The sequence below is a fragment of the Lithobates pipiens genome, unplaced genomic scaffold, assembly GCF_037356315.1.
Source record: "Lithobates pipiens isolate NorthernLeopardFrog02 unplaced genomic scaffold, aLitPip1_a1.2 Scaffold_16, whole genome shotgun sequence".
Lineage (NCBI taxonomy): Eukaryota > Metazoa > Chordata > Amphibia > Anura > Ranidae > Lithobates > Lithobates pipiens.
Window position 1 is genome coordinate 20,825,934 of NW_027507748.1, and position 17,430 is coordinate 20,843,363.

Sequence of the window (17,430 nt, forward strand, 5' to 3'; positions counted from 1 at the left end):
GGAGGCGCATTCATATGTCTCACTTTCTATAGTAATCATGTCATACAGCACTCTAGAATTTCCTGAAGAAGCTCACTTGAAGCGAAACATGTAGAGCAGTAGTGTCTGTACAAATATATGAAATTAACTTGACATGCAACAAGGGATTTTTTATGAAAATGTTTTTATTGACAATAATAAAGTATATTTTTTATAATTAAAAAATATTACAGTCTCTTTTCTTTGACACCTTAAAAGTCCCACAGTTTTCCTCTTTTCATGTACTTGTTGTTTTGTTTATTCATTGTTTTTTATTGTTATGTTTCATGAGCCTGGTTAAGCCAGGTAAACTCTTGGGGTTCTTCAGTATGATTTACATACTTATATTTTCCTCTTTGTACTCAATGGCTGTAAATGTTATGTATATGTATTAACCTTACCTATAGAACTCATGTTTTAACTGCAACCAATGTTGGTTTGTTGCAACATTTTTTTTGTATATAAGAATTAGTATTTTTTCTAAATATTGTATTCCATTGTCCGAAACTGGTGTTGTAGAAACACGGTCGGACAAAGTTTTTGGAAGCAGAGAAGATTCCTTGCATAGAAAGAATTAAGTAACATGTCAGTCAAGATTGCAATAACCATTCTTGACGATTAATTGTGTAGCGCTACTTAGTACTGGTGTTCAGCGTATAGGTGTAATTTTGTACAGTATACTCTGTTTTGTATGTTTCTGACTCTTTAAATCTGAATAAAAAGAATCTTAAAAAAAGTGAATAAAAATGTGATAACATCATATTAAAGTAGAACTCCGTGTATTTCTTTCTGTTGAGTGAAGAAAGATGTTTGGATTAGATTGGTTCTTACTGCTGTCTATATTCCTGACTGGAGAGATTCTGTTTTCATCTCGTTCCTCTGAGTTTACAGATATTTCTCTAGACCGGTGTCTGTCCTGTGATTGTCAACTTGCGAGATATAGGGGGCTTTGAGTGTGGCCCCTGATATCACCAATAGGCCACATATCAGCCAAAATAGTCCTTGTTCCTAATGTTCTAATAGAAGCAGAATCCTCAGGGGCAAATGGGACAAAATTAAATGTTCTCAGGCTCTATTCTTTGCAGATCAATTAGAATAAATCCTGCAGTTTGACCACTAGAGCATACTTATTTCCTATCATAGACAGCACCATCTAGTGACCATAATGTGGTATTTCCCCATTCACACATTTGATCTGCAGAGAATATAACCTAAAAATATTACATTTTGCCCCATTCAAGCAGAATGAATTTACATGCAGCTCTGATGGACAAACAGTTATGTGAATTATTTGTCAACACCCCTCATAGTGTCTCTATAATATGTAAGGTAGAAGTACCAACACCGGTCCCAATATTTCTTATTATACAGACTTTACAAGTCTGCATCAGTACAATCCTGGCAAGTCACAACACACACAAAACAGCAAAATCATTTTTTCAGATAAGCTCCACCTTTATCATTAAAAATCCATCCTTGTGCTGCAATCCAGTGACTTTGTCTAAATTGAGATAATATCCGTCTGCTGCAAGCGGAAGGAAGCATTTCCTCAGTCTCCTCTCCCCCAGTGTTCAGACTGCAACATTGTAACTTTGAAGCAAGTCACAAGGTAATAGGCTGCAGCAGGGACTGAACGGTGTCAGATATTTGTGAACACAGCTATGAACTGCACCAGCACCAGGAATTACATGATTGTGTCATCTCTAAGCCAGATGGTGCCATCCTTTTAGAGAGAAAAGCAGATGAAGGTATTGTCAGGGGGAGTAGTGTGATCTCTGCTGGTTGGTTTAGCTTCCAACCAGGCTGCTGGTTGGAAGCTAAACAGCGGAGACAGGGCTGTCTTTAATATTGATTGGACCCTGGGCCCCCCCCATGCAGTTTCGCTCTCCACCTGCTTTGAGGCATACAATATATAGCAGCTAGACTCAAAATCAGTTTACTGAATCATATCAGGCAGTGATTGCGATTGGTTGCCAGAGGTTACAGTGTATCGTTACCGCCCACTGATTAGTTGCTAGAGGGTTACAGCACATGATTTATGCTTGTTGATTGGTTGCTAGAGATTACTGTACAACAATACTGCTCACTGGTTGCTAGAGGTTACTGCACATCAATACTGCTTACTGATTGGTTGCTAGAGGTTACAGCACATCATCTCCTTACTGCCTGCACACCATGGACTGAAGAGGTGAGGGACCCATTAATAGACATTAATAGAAACATCCTAGGGATCCTAGGACTCCTGGGATTAGTGGCAGTGCTGGGTGAAGGGGCGGGTATGCTCAATTTCCAGCATGCTCCTTTATCTCCCCAGTGGGCTGCATTCCGTATAGATGATGGTGGATATGACCTCAGGGGGGCATAATATACATATGAATACTGCCTCTATTTACATATAAATGCTGCCGGTCTGCCGCTATTTACATATCAATGCTGGTGTTTTGTAAACACAGGGTCTACAGGTGAGTCATCTGCACACAACAATAGTGGTCTGAGAGTTCATGTAGTTCTGTGATTGGTCTACGGCAAGTGCATGTAGTTCTGCGAGTGGTCTGCAAGTGCATGTAGTTCTGTGATTGGTCTGCGGCGAGTGCACGTAGTTCTGCAGGTGCACATGGTCTGCGTGTGCACGTAGTTCTGCAAGTGGTCTGCAAGGGCATGTAGTTATGTTATTGGTCTGCTGAGAGTGCACGTAGTTCTTCGAGTGGTCTGAGAGTGCATGCAGTTCTGCGAGTGCATGTAGTTCTGTGATTGGTCTGCGGCGAGTGCATGTAGTTCTGCGAGTGCACGTAGTTCGGCGAGTGGTCTGCGAGTGCACGTACTTCTGCGAATGGTCTGCGAGTGCACGTACTTCTGCGAGTGGTCTGCGAGTGCACGTACTTCTGCGAGTGGTCTGCGAGTGCACGTACTTCTGCGAGTGGTCTGCGAGTGCACGTACTTCTGCGAGTGCATGTAGTTCTGTGTTTGGTCTGCGGCGAGTGCACATGGTCTGCGAGTGGTCTGAGAGTGCGCGTAGTTCTGCGAGCGCACGTAGATTTTTAAAGTGCACAGTTTATTTGCCCTTAGTAAATCAACCCCTGTAATGGATAATTATTCCTGCGCTACCATGTATAAGGCACAAAAGAAAGGGAAAGAAAGAAGAGAGAACTGCTGCAAACACTGAGTGTGGGTCAAACCGTATCCACTGGGAATTGTAATGTATTAAAGAAATGGTGTTGCGCTGTTCTAAGAGGTATCAGAAAATTGTACAATAGTGACAAGATAGATTGGACAAGATAATGTAGTATTCTCAGCAGAAAGAAGCATTAAAGATGGTAATATAGATGCAATGGGAAAAAAGAGTTGCTACAACCAGCAGTACCGTAAGAAGCCAGTAGGTGCAGAGTGCAACAAAAGTCTTGTATCTCAGTACAAGAAATATAAAATACGTAGGAATAGAGGGAAAAAGATTAAAATAATAAAAAATACAGTGCAACAATAACTAATAGCTCCTTCACATTCCAAAAAAATAAGTACCGTGCAAAAATAGCTAATAGTACCTTCACGTTCCAATTTCAGGTGTATCGTGGCATGAAAAACATATCAAAGTGCAAAGTGCAAGATACACATATGTGCAAAAATGCAAATGTAAAAAGATATAGTGCATACACAATAAGTGCAAAATCTGCAATAAAGTGCAAAGTGAGTGATATCGCTATATAGTAAACAATGTAGTAAACAGTATACATACAGTACACCAAAAGGTGCACAAATAGCGATAAAGTGCCAAAAAAGAAAAATTTCTATGTGCTAAGTGGAGCCGGCCTGTGCAAAAAAATGCAAACAAACGTGATATATATATATATATATATATCTTAATGGTGCTGGTAATTGTGGTCCATGCAAGTCCTGCAATGTGAAAAAAAATGCAATTGCCACAAGGAAAATAGTCTATTTGTTTAAAATCCTCTACGCATGCATCAGCATACAAGTGTGCTAATATTCAACCATGCATAAAATATTCCAATGTGCAAGTGTTCCAAAGTGCAGGTGCGTCACTGTGTAGATATTCCAAATGTTAAAATATCAAACATCAAAGTGTTTCTCCTCTTCATGTAAATACACAGTGGTAAGTAGTGGCCGCTTAACTTTGCGGTAAAGAGGTAACTGCATATATAAGAACACTGGCAGTATCAGCTTCTTCTCCCCATATCCCTGGATCTAAATGGAAATTTATATATCTGGACCCAAGTAGATTCTTTTTTCTTCTTTGGATGAGAGAGCCCCCCTCCGGAACCGTACCAGGCCACATGTCCTCAACATGAGGAGGGTGCTTTGGGGGGGGGGGGGCTATACCATGCATATAAGCCTTTAAAATTAGCACTTTTGATTTCTCACATAGACTTTTAAAGGGCTTTCGAATTTGCCACGAACACCCCAAATTGAAGGGGTGGGTATGCTCAATAAAAAAAAAAAATTAATAGTCTGCAGCTACAAATACTGTAGCTGCTGACTTTTATTATAAGGACACTCACCTGTCCAGGGAGCCCGCAATGTTGGCACCCCAGCCGATTTTCAGATCGGCTGTCGGGTGCTGCCGCCGCCATTTCCACTGAGGGGAACCAGCAGTGAAGTCATTCGGGTTCACAGCCGGTTGGTTTGCCTACTTCGCCTGCACAAAGCACGCTGCGTTTTCTAATTGGCCCAGCAGCGGAGGAAGGAGGAGGGGGCTGAACTTCCGAGGGACAGCATCATGGTGCCCTTTTCCCAGAAGTGGGGACAGGGACCTGTCAAAAACCGGTACACGTTCCCCCTCTCCCTTGAAAACAGGGGGTAGGAAGCAAATAAGCAGAGGCTACACTTTTGGGTGGAACTCCGCTTTAAAAACCAGGAGCAGTGCCATGTTAATCTAAACAAGATTTCCCATAGACACCAATGTGTCCATACTCGCGAGTGTACGTAAAGTGAGGGTGCATAAAGCAGGATATGCCTGTATGCACTTAACCACTTTCCGACCACAGCACGCCGATATACGTTGGCACAATGGCAGCAGTGGGCAAATGGGCACACCTGTAGGTCCCCTTTAAGAACTAGCAGGCATGGGCCCGCCATGTACAACTGGTCTCCCACTGATCGTGTCACGGAGCCACAGAATGGGGCAGTGCCTATGCTAACAAGGCATTTCCCCGTTCTGCCTTGTGTCATGACAGAGATCACCACTCCCTGTCATCAGGAGCAGTGATCGCTGTCATGTGAGTGGAAGCCCACCCCCCCCACAGTTAGAATCACTCCCTAGGACACACTTAACCCCTTAATCGCCCTTTAGTGGTTAACCCCTTCACTGCCAGTGTCATTTACACAGTAATCAGTGAATTTTTATAGCACCGATTGCTGTATAAATGACAATGGTCCCAAAATTGTGTCAAGTGTTCGATGTGTCCACCATAATGTCGCAGTCATGATAGAAAATATCGCAGATCGGCGTCATTACTAATAAAAAAAATTGCAACGCTGCACAATTGTCAATTAAATCGATGCAGTGCCGAATTGCAAAAAAGTGCTCTGGTCAGGAAGGGGGTAAAATCTGGGGCTGAAGTGGTTAAAGGAGAAGTCCAGCCAAAGCTTGTTTGGCTGGGCTCCTCCTATGGATCACAGGCATGCAATTCGTTTTGCACTCCTGTGACCCATTTTCAGCAGAGAGTGGTCTCCGCTCTCTGCTGACATCACACAGATCAGTCCAGGCACTGCGTCATCCCGACAATATAGTCTGGATCCGCCAGGTGCCTGGACTGATACCCACTCAGCGAGCCACTGAGAGCCTGAGATGCCCGTTCTGCCCCCCTCCACAGCCCAGCGCTCCAATGAGCGAGGAGGGAGAAGAGCTCTCTGTTTGGGGAGCTGTGAGAACAGGGCCATCAGCGATGTCCAATCGCTCAGTTCTCAGTGCAGAGGTGGCTAGGGGAGGACAGATGGAGCATCATACCGATGCTGCATCCACCGAGTTAAATATAAACCTGCAAAAAAAAATGTATCCTTTACTTCTCTTTTAACATGAAAATATATGTATATATGATATTGGAAACGCTTGAACAAGCACACTGTGATGAGGATTGCACAATAAAGCCAAATGCTATAGAATTAGGACCAGGACTGGATCTGCTCAGTGCATTTGGTTCCTTTGAGGCTACATTAATGCTGCTTAGTAAGTAAAACGTTAAGTCTGTTTCAACATGGTGGAAAGTTGTTCCAGATACGACTCTTACTAGTCAATATGGTGCTGGAAACAGGACTGAACCCTTCTTGTTTTATTGAAAAATATTGAACATTATTATCCATGCATTAAACATAACAGACACTACCACCTAGTGGCAAAACCAGAAATCACAGTATAAACTATGAGATTAGTTGTTGCATCTATGTCTGTATTAACAGCATGCTAACACAATGAAACTTTATTGACTATAAACTTCTAACTTATCAGCAAAGAAATAAATTCAAAATTGACAGAGAGCAGAAGCCGGATTAATCATCATCAGGCTCAAAGTGGATGATCTCTTCTTCCTTCGTCTTGCCCAGTTGGAAGGCGGTGAGGCTTATTCCATCCTCTTCAAATGGAAGCTCCCAATATATCCGCAGGTGTATATACTGGTCACCTCCTACATGGATCTGAGGAGGAAAACACAAGGAAAATAGATGATCACCCCAACAACACCAATAATTATTGAAGCTCGTATTTGGAGAAGACTATTTGCCTTTTCCCCACTCATATCAGGATCAGGGGCGGACTGACCATTGGGTCACTCGGGCACTGCCTGAGGGCCCAATGCCACTAGGGGCCCCCCCCATCAGGGTTGCTAGCCTTAGTAAAACCAGGGACAGTATGTAAAAATTTGTGGGTTTTTTTTTTACATCTGTCTCTGAAATGTCCCTTACCGACATCCTTTTGGTCTAAAAATCCTGAGATTTTAGCTGCCCCACCTCTCCAGTACCTTCTCAACCAATAGAAATATGTCTGTGTATACTGTATGATTCTATACTGTGTGTGTGTGTGTGTGTGTGTGTGTGTGTGTGTGTGTGTGTGTGTGTGTGTGTGTGTGTGTGTGTGTGTGGCTACTGTGTGGCCACATAATCTCCTATTACCCGGGGACCCCAAGAGTTGTCAGTCTGCCCCAGATCAGGATCATTGTAAAGCTCATACATGGGCATTTAAAGTAGATGTAAACCCAATCACTAAAATCTCATACATGTTTTAAGACGTTCATGCTATTTCAAAAGATGCTTTGCGGCTTTTAAATCTGCAAATTGAAATTAAATAATATATATTGATCCTGCCATAAAGGCCCTTGTTCAAACACTTCCAGTCATGTGAGGGCAACTGTCCCTGAATAGTGCCCCCTTGAGTTGTCACCTTGTCTCAAGTGCCCCTCCCTGGTGGAGACTACAAGCTGCAGCACCCACTGTTGTCACTATCAGGAGGCCAGCACACAGCAAAAATGTGCAGTTAAAAGTGGTTCAAATTAATGTAAACAGGAAGCGGCTGAAAGAGGCTGGAGGAGATCAGCATCACTAGGATGCAACAAGGAATGAAGAGGAGATCAGCATCACTAGGATGCAACAAGGAATGAAAACAAGGACTTCTCCCTTTTGGGAAATGGGAACTTTATGCTGTTTGCCAATACACTGGACTTTTTCATTGGATGCTAAATTTGGGTATTCATGCTCTCCAATTGGAAATGATAACTTACACCATGAAGTATTGATTGCACCGTGATAGAAGGATGGGCTGAAACAGGGTGCATATTACTGAAGAAATGGACAACTTGCTGGATTTGGACCAAAACCTCTATAATTAAAGAGCAAAGCCGGTGCTACCACTAGTCAAACTAGAGAGCCGCCTAGGGTGCACTGCTGCCTAGGGCGCCCGGCCACTACTCTCTTCTCTCTGCAGAAAGCGACTAAGTCTCAGCATCAGCAGGCAGCTGGCGCAAGCGGCGGTGGAGGACTATGTCTGTCTGTGATCCGACTCCCGAATGAATGCAAGCAAGGAAACATTCATTGATTGGCACTGGTAGGCTGCATTGATGGGGGGCTGGTAGGCTGCATTGATGGGCGCTGGTAGGCTGCGTTGATGGGCGCTGGTGAGGCTGCGTTGATGGGCGCTGGTATGGCTGCGTTGATGGGCGCTGGTGAGGCTGCGTTAATGGGCGCTGGTGAGGCTGCATTGGTGGGCACTGGTGAGGCTGCATTGATGGGTGCTGGTGAGGCTGCATTGATGGGAGCTGGTGAGGCTGCATTGATGGGTGCTGGTGAGGCTGCATTGATGGGTGCTTGTAGGCTGCATTGATGGGCGCTGGTAGGCTGCATTGATGGGTGCTGGTAGGCTGCATTGATGGGCTCTGGAAGGCTGCATTGATGGGCTCTGGAAGGCTGCATTGATGGGCTCTGGAAGGCTGCATTGATGGGCTCTGGTAGGCTGTGTTGATGGGCTCTGATAGGCTGCATCGATGGGCGCTGGTAGGCTGCATTGATTGGCACTGGTAGGCTGCATTTATGGGCGCTGGTGAGGCTCCATTTGATGGGAGCTTCATTAAAAAGGTGGGGTATACACGGGCAGGGGGGAAGGGGGTGGAGTCAGGGGGGTGGCAAAATGAGGTTTCGCCTAGGTTGTCGAAAATCCTTGCATCAGCCCTGGTAAAGAGCACAATGTTTAACCATTATGCGGTCTGGACATTCGGGTTATTGAGGACATGTTCCTTATGCAAGAAACTGAGAGAGATGGAGAGGAGGTTGTTGGTTATGAAGTGGGCTCAGAGTGGTGGTGGTGACTAGTCTGACTTTGTCATGATGGAGACTTATCATATTCTTGTACGGGGGAGAAGACATGAGGTGCTATTTTAGTGCCCACTTGACTGGGATATTTTATACCTGGTTTGGGAAGTGGAGAGCATCAGCTAGACTAATCAAGAGCAGTGGTGGACGCTCCATTAGGCACGCCCCCTATCCATGCATCCGGCCCCCTAATCTACATGCAGGGTGCCGGAGACATGGATTCCAATGGTATTTTTTCTTTTTTTTTTTAAGCACGTGATTAGAGCCAGAGGCTCTAATTTGCTTTAAAAAAGGGTGGGCTCAAGGGGCAGAGCACTGTGCCCTGATCCCACCCAGTTGTGTGACATTAGCGAATGAATATTCGCTATCGTCACACTGATTCTTCTCCTGGGCCAATCAGGAAACGGGTCCCGTTTCCCAATTGGCCAACAGGAGAAGCAATCCCATGGCCTAGAAGGTGGAGGGAAGAGACACACGGATGAAATTGGTGCTGGCTGGGAACATGCGTCTCTCAGCCCATCTGCCTCCACTCTATCACCGGTGGCGCTCCGGGGGAACGATGTGATCAAATGTGGCCGGAGGCAGAAAATCCCCACCAGCAGACTACCATCGAGGAGAGGTGAGTCCACACCATGTATATAAATATAAACCTTGTGAGCTGCTGAAACTAAAAGAAATGTAAGTGCTCAGTTATACTAATAATAAGATATAAAAAAAAATAAAGTGCAGGTACTCAGTGTGTTTGTACACAGTCCTCCTCAATGATGTTTTCAAGCAAACAATGATAATAGTCCATAAAAGTAACAAAGTAATGGGTTAAAAAATGGTGTCTTCATGCAATGTGCACTCTCCCCCCACCAGGTGTACCCCCACCTTGTGCACAGACACCAGACATCCTCCCCCCCTCCTCATCCTCAGACTGATCTCTCTGAAGAGCTAAGTGAGCTGGCGACAGGGAGTGTGGTTATGGTGCACGGCGCAGGCTGCAGCAACATGGAGGGTGTTATGTGGTCAGGTCTGTCTGCTGCCCCCCCCTGACCAATAGATCACCAGCCCCCACTGGTCAGGAGGCCACTAGTTGTTTCTACAGACACAAAATAAGAGAAGAGTTCTGAGCGCAGGGAAACAAATTTATATAGCCATTAACTGAATTACCGATCACTCACTGTGTTCATTCAGCAATGGAAGGGGCCGGTAAATATGAAAGGGAGGATAAAACGGCTTTCAGCTGCTTCAGGGAGAACCACACAGGGGGATTTATTCGAGCAATTGCAACCCCCCCCCCCCAACAGCACCGATCACCCTCGTCCATGATCTAATTCTCCCTGCTGCCTGGGCCCCCCTGCTGAACTAATTAGGCCTGGGCCCTGTACAGGAGGGCCGGCTGTTCCCCCTTTTCGGCAGCCCTGGTATCAAGTAGGAAATCAATCATTTGACACACCTGGAAATGTTCCGGTAGCAGAAGAGCCCAAAGCTCTCCAAAGAAGGGAATATTTAACTCACCGTCTGCCAGAGAGGTAAGTCTGATGCCATAGTAACATCATTTTAAATATAAAAAGACATTAGGTGTATCACTTTGCTGTCTGTATTACTTTGACAAAGAAATTGACACCGGCCACAAGCTGCGTTTTGTACTCAACGGCTTCATAAGTCACAAAGTTCTTCCCAGATTTTTGCTCTATCTCCGATTTGAACTAGAAGAGAAAATGCATCAGTGATCACCCCAATATCATCTCCTTATTTATAGGAGAGCAGCCTGTGATGTCATTAGACCATGATGAAATGATCGGGTCACTTGTAACTGAAGAACAGGAGACCCCCAGATTATATACACTTGACAATCAGATATTGCCCTCCTTTCTATAGGTTGGCTCATATATGTGCCATTACCTTGTCATTGTCATTCCACATCGCACAAGCACCAGGTGATAGATATGGGCACCGCAGTGTCCAGGGCCAGTCGGGAGGGGCAGTAAAAAAAAAAGTCAAGGGGCATGATGTCAACACTGTGTGTGAGTCACTGAAAGTCTATCACACAGTGTCTTGACCTGGGAAACACTAATATGTATAAAGCCCCATACACACTATCAGATTATCTGCTGAGTTTTTCCTTCAGATTTACCAAAACCATGTAGTAGAAGGGCCTGGCTGATTGCATACACATTGAAACTCCTAAGGTTTGTCCTCATATTATATGGTTTTGGTAAATCTGAAGGAAAAACTCAGCAGATAATCTGATAGTGTGTATGGGGCTTTAGGCTGCCATTAGATTAGGAGAATTAAACAGAACCTCTATCCCCTTATATCCAATGTCCCATCAGAGTGCCCCTTAACATCAGGGTGCCCATTAGAGTGCCCTCTTACATCAGATGTCCCCATCAGAGTGACCCCTTATATCAGGGTCCCCATCAGAGTGCCACTTTACATCTGGTTCCCCAATCACATGGTCTCCCTTACATCAGATATCCCCATCAGAGTGTCCCTTACATCAATTGTCCCTGACAGAGTTCCCCTTACATATGCTCAGTTATCCCCATCAGAGTGCCCCCTTATATCATTATTTCATGGTCTTCATCAGAATGCCCCCTTATATCATGGTCCCCATCAGAGTACCTCCTTATATCATGGTCCCCATCAGAGTGCCCCCTTATATCATGGTCCCCATCAGAGTGCCCCCTTATATCATGGTCCCCATCAGAGTGCCCCCTTATATCATGGTCCCCATCAGAGTGCCCCCTTATATCATGGTCCCCATCAGAGTGCCCCCTTATATCATGGTCCCCATCAGAGTGCCCCCTTATATAATGGCCCCCATCAGAGTGCCCCCTTATATCATGGTCCCCATCAGAGTGCCCCCTTATATCATGGTCCCCATCAGAGTGCCCCCTTATATCATGGTCCCCATCAGAGTGCCTCCTTACATTAGGTGTTCCCATCAGAGTGTGCTCTTATATCATGGTCCCCATCACAGTGTCCTCCTATATCATTGTCCCTATTACAGTGTCTCCTATCATGGTCCCCATCAGAGTGCCCCCTTATATCATGGTCCCCATCAGAGTGCCCCCTTATATCATGGTCCCCATCAGAGTGCCCCCTTATATCATGGTCCCCATCAGAGTGCCCCCTTATATCATGGTCCCCATCAGAGTGCCCCCTTATATCATGGTCCCCATCAGAGTGCCCCCTTATATCATGGTCCCCATCAGAGTGCCCCCTTATATCATGGTCCCCATCAGAGTGCCCCCTTACATTAGGTGTTCCCATCAGAGTGTGCTCTTATATCATGGTCCCCATCACAGTGTCCTCCTATATCATTGTCCCTATTACAGTGTCTCCTATCATGGTCCCCATCAGAGTGCCCCCTTATATCATGGTCCCCATCAGAGTGCCCCCTTATATCATGGTCCCCATCAGAGTGCCCCCTTATGTCATGGTCCCCATCAGCGTGCCCCCTTATATCATGGTCCCAATCAGAGTGCCCCCTTACATTAGGTGTTCCCATCAGAGTGTGCTCTTATATCATGGTCCCCATCACAGTGTCCTCCTATATCATTGTCCCTATTACAGTGTCTCCTATCATGGTCCCCATCAGATGGCCCCCTTATATCATAGTTCCCATCAGAGTCCCCCTTACATCATGGTCACCATCAGAGTTTCCCCTTATATCATGGTCCCCCCATCACAGTGTCCCTTATACCATGGTCACCATCAGAGTTTCCCCTTATATCATGGTCCCCATCACAGTGTCCCTTGTATCATTGTCTCTATTATAGTGTCTCTTTCTATCATGGTCCCCATCAGATTGCCCCCTTATATCATGGCCCCATCACAGTGTCCTCCTATACCATTGTCCCCTTATATCATCGGTTCCTCTACATCACATGTGTAAAACGCAAGGGCCGGGGCCTCCAGGACATTTCGTTTGGCCCTTGTACCAACACCCTAGTTGTTGCCCTCACCTTGTCTCAGCAGTTAGCAGCAGAGAGGAGGACAGAACTCCTCCTACAGATCCTGTACCTATCTGGGCAGCTGCAACACCTCCTCAACTCTGCCTTCCCTGGCCTCAGCATTCAACAGACTCTGCCAGCTGACTACAGCCCTCCTCTGGTCCTCCTCCAGACCCTGCACTTTCTGTTTCCCATCTCCACCCCCAGTTTCTTCCTGGCAGCAGAACAAGGTAAGAGGGTGCATTGTGATGTAAGGGAGGGTGGGGGACTCTTAACATATAATGGTAAGGGGGGGCTCATGATATCTGATGTAAGGGGAGATGTGGTGCTCTGGACATCTAGTCTTACAGATACAACCGGCCCTTTAAGGGGAAACCATAAATCTGATGCAGCCTGTGATAAAATTGAGTTTAACACCCCTGCTCTACATGGACCTTGCTTTGTACACTGGTGGGCAGTCATGTTGGAAAAGGAAGGGGCCGTCCCCAAACTGTTCCCACAAAGGGAGCACGAAATTGTCAAATGTCTTGGTATGCTGACGCCTTAAGAGTTCCCTTCAACTGAACTGAAGGGGCCACCAACCCCTGAAAAACAACCCCCCACACCATAATCTCCCCTCCACTAAATGATTTGGACCAGTGCACAAAGCAAGGTCCATAAAGACATGGATGAGCGAGTTTGGGTGAAGGAACTTGACTGGCCTGCACAGAGTCTTGACCTCAACCCGATAGAACACCTTTGGGATGAATTCGAGCGGAGACTGCAAGCCAGGCCTTCTCATCCAACATCAGTGCCTGACCTCACAAATGCACTTCTGGAAGAATGGTCAAACCTTCCCATAGACACACTCCTAAACCTTGTGGACGGCCTTCCCAGAAGAGTTGAAGCTGTTATAGTTGTAAAGGGTGGGCCAACTCAATGTTGAACCCTACGGACTAAGACTGGGATGCGTGTAAAGGCAGATGTCCCAATACTTTTGGTAATATAGTGCAGATATAAAGGAGGTCAGATTGTAACATGTTTGCTAATCTTTAGAAATAAGGATACATATTGGTCTTCTTTGCATCCAAATAGTTACAAATGTTTTTACATGAAATATATAAATGTTACTTTTATAATAACACAGGGAACTCATTTGAAACATTCTACTTGTTGAGGATGTGAAGTAAGAAGAGGTGTAGTTTGAGATACAGTGAGACCATATCGCTTACATTTGTGGTCAGCTGATCTCCAATCTCTGAAGGTTCATACACAACACTCCTGGTAAAGTGTTACTAAACCCAGGAGCTTGCACTCCTTATATCTGGTCCTCCACAGCACACAGAACAGGGAAATGCAATCTAGTAAATATAAATGCTAAATACCTTTTCTTATCAGCAGTATATACAGTATCTCACAAAAGTAAGTACACCCCTCACATTATTGTAAATATTTTCTTCTATCTTTTCATGTGGGAACACTGAAGAAATGACACGTGTCTACAATGTAAAGTAGTGAGTGTACAGCTGGTATAACAGTGTAAATTTGCCGTTCCCTCAAAATAACTGAACACACAGCCATTAAAGAGGAAGTAAACCCTGATGAGTTTACTTCCTCTTTCATTCCCTGCAAAGGTAAAGCATAATGGACTACTATGCATCGCATCACATAGTAGCCCATTATGTGTCACTTACCTGACACAGGAGCCAGCGAAGTCGCCGCTGTCCCCTGTAGTCCGCCGCATCCATCTTGCTGGTGGCGTCTCGCAGCTCCGTCGCTGTCATTCGGCGAAGGCGCGATGACGTCACTCCCGCGCATGCGCACGGGAGTCGACACGCGCGGCAGCTCCATTCTTGGAAATGCCGCGCTCAGTGCGCCTGCGTGCCGCTGTCTACGGCGCATGTGCCGTAGACAGCGGTGCCCGTTTTCGGGCAAATATCTCCTAAACCGTATAGGTTTAGGAGATATTGCTTGGAACTACAGGTAAGCCTTAATCTAGGCTTACCTGTAGGTCAAAGTGGTTTGTAAGGGTTTACAACCACTTTAAAGGGGTTGTAAAGGTTCGTTTTTTATTTTCTAAATAGGTTCCTTTAAGCTAGTGCATTGTTGGTTCACTTACCTTTTCCTTGGATTTCCCTTCTAAATGTTTTTTTTCTTTGTTTTCTTTGTCTGAATTTCTCACTTCCTGTTCCTCCTCAGTAAGCTGTTCTGGCTGACTAAACACCGCTCGGATGATGGTGTGATGTTTACTGAGGAGAAACAGGAAGTGAGATATTCAGACAAAGAAAAAAAAACATTTAGAAGGGAAATCGAAGGAAAAGGTAAGTGAACCAACAATGCACTAGCTTAAAGGAACCTATGTAGATAATAAAAGATGAACATTTACAACCCCTAATGTCTAATGTCTTTTTGTTGCCAGTGGTTTAGACTAACTGACTAATGCACAGTTGCAATAAAAAAATCAATCAATAAAAAAAAAAATCAATTAATTCAACAGGAAAATTTTAATCAGTAACAGCCCTAAGAGATAGAGATAGAGATAGAGAGATCTATATGAGAGAGAGAGATAGAGATAGAGATCTATATGAGAGATAGAGATAGAGATCTATATGAGAGATAGAGATCTATATGAGAGATAGAGATAGAGATCTATATGAGAGATAGAGATCGAGATCGAGATCTATATGAGAGATCGAGATCGAGATCTATATGAGAGATAGAGATCGAGATCTATATGAGAGATAGAGATAGAGATCTATATGAGAGATAGAGATAGAGATCTATATGAGAGATAGAGATAGAGATAGAGATCTATATGAGAGATAGAGATAGAGATCTATATGAGAGATAGAGATCTATATGAGAGATAGAGATAGAGATCTATATGAGAGATAGAGATCTATATGAGAGATAGAGATCTATATGAGAGATAGAGATAGAGATCTATATGAGAGATAGAGATAGAGATCTATATGAGAGATAGAGATAGAGATAGAGATCTATATGAGAGATAGAGATAGAGATCTATATGAGAGATAGAGATAGAGATCTATATGAGAGATAGAGATAGAGATCTATATGAGAGATAGAGATCTATATGAGAGATAGAGATCTATATGAGAGATAGAGATAGAGATCTATATGAGAGATAGAGATAGAGATCTATATGAGAGATAGAGATAGAGATCTATATGAGAGATAGAGATAGAGATCTATATGAGAGATAGAGATAGAGATAGAGATCTATATGAGAGATAGAGATAGAGATCTATATGAGAGATAGAGATAGAGATCTATATGAGAGATAGAGATAGAGATAGAGATCTATATGAGAGATAGAGATCTATATGAGAGATAGAGATCTATATGAGAGATAGAGATAGAGATCTATATGAGAGATAGAGATAGAGATCTATATGAGAGATAGAGATAGAGATCTATATGAGAGATAGAGATAGAGATCTATATGAGAGATAGAGATAGAGATAGAGATCTATATGAGAGATAGAGATTTATATGAGAGATAGAGATAGAGATCTATATGAGAGATAGAGATAGAGATAGAGATCTATATGAGAGATAGAGATAGAGATAGAGATCTATATGAGAGATAGAGATAGAGATCTATATGAGAGAGAGATAATATGTGTGTATATATATATATATATATATATATATATATATATATATATATATATATATATATATATATATATATATATATATATATATATATATATATATATATATACACACACACACACATACATATACACACATACATATACACACACACACACACATACTAGAAAATCATGTAACTCTGGCCTGGCACCCCTTCCTTGATTTTTTTTTCCAGAGGCTCCGTGACAATATTTGCCCTCTTCCCAGGGTAATTATCACAACTGACCCCCCCCCCCCCCCCTCCCCAAAGTATCACTCACCAAGTCACAGATGACCTGCACAGGTTGATTGGAGGGTTTAACCTCCCCGAGACCCCCACACCTAGGCATAATTAGTTCAGTCTGAGCTCTTCTCCTCACCACCCAGCCATGGCTCTCTTCTCAATACATGCAGACCATACATGACTGTATATAGGGTGGGCCTCTGGTAGGTCAGCCTTGTGGAGGATTTCCTAAAATCTTTTATAGAAATGAATTACCTAGCAGATGACCACTGACTCATATTTCCCAAACAATCCCTCTTACACACGCCCGCTCACATTCCAAAACTGCAGAATTTGAATGTCTGGGAAGACCACAGTACAGAATAAAATCACATAAAACTCAATTTCTTCTTACAAAAACATTACATAAAATGAATTGTTGTACAAGTTATTTTATAACTCATAGTTGTTAAGGACCTTTTGATTTCCTGCTGTGATTAAAACTGTTTAAAGAGGAAGTAAATCCTGATGGGTTTTACTTCCTCTTTTGCTCGCTGCAAAGCCTGCAAATGAAAAGCATAATGGGCTAGTATGCATCGCATACTAGCCCATTATGTGCCAATTACCTGCAAAAGAATCCAGCGATGTCCCCTGTGTAGGCAGCGCCCATCTTCTGGCCCCTGTTCCTTCCGGGCCGCAGACTCCAGCTCTGTGATTCGCTGGAGCCGCGTTTTCGTCACTCCCGCACAATGCGAACAGGAGCCATGATTAACGGCACAGGCTAGGGAAGAA

The 17,430-nt window shown here is 44.0% G+C and overlaps 1 long non-coding RNA gene across 1 annotated transcript; it reads right to left on the reverse strand.

The window, feature by feature from the left end:
- Positions 1-6,269: 6,269 nt before the first annotated feature.
- LOC143984213 (uncharacterized) lies at positions 6,270-16,860 on the reverse strand. The gene is made up of 2 exons (XR_013274722.1): positions 16,697-16,860; positions 6,270-6,663 (listed from the first exon to the last, which is right to left on the reverse strand). It is a non-coding gene; the product is annotated as an uncharacterized LOC143984213 (long non-coding RNA).
- Between the last annotated feature and the right edge of the window lie 570 nt (positions 16,861-17,430).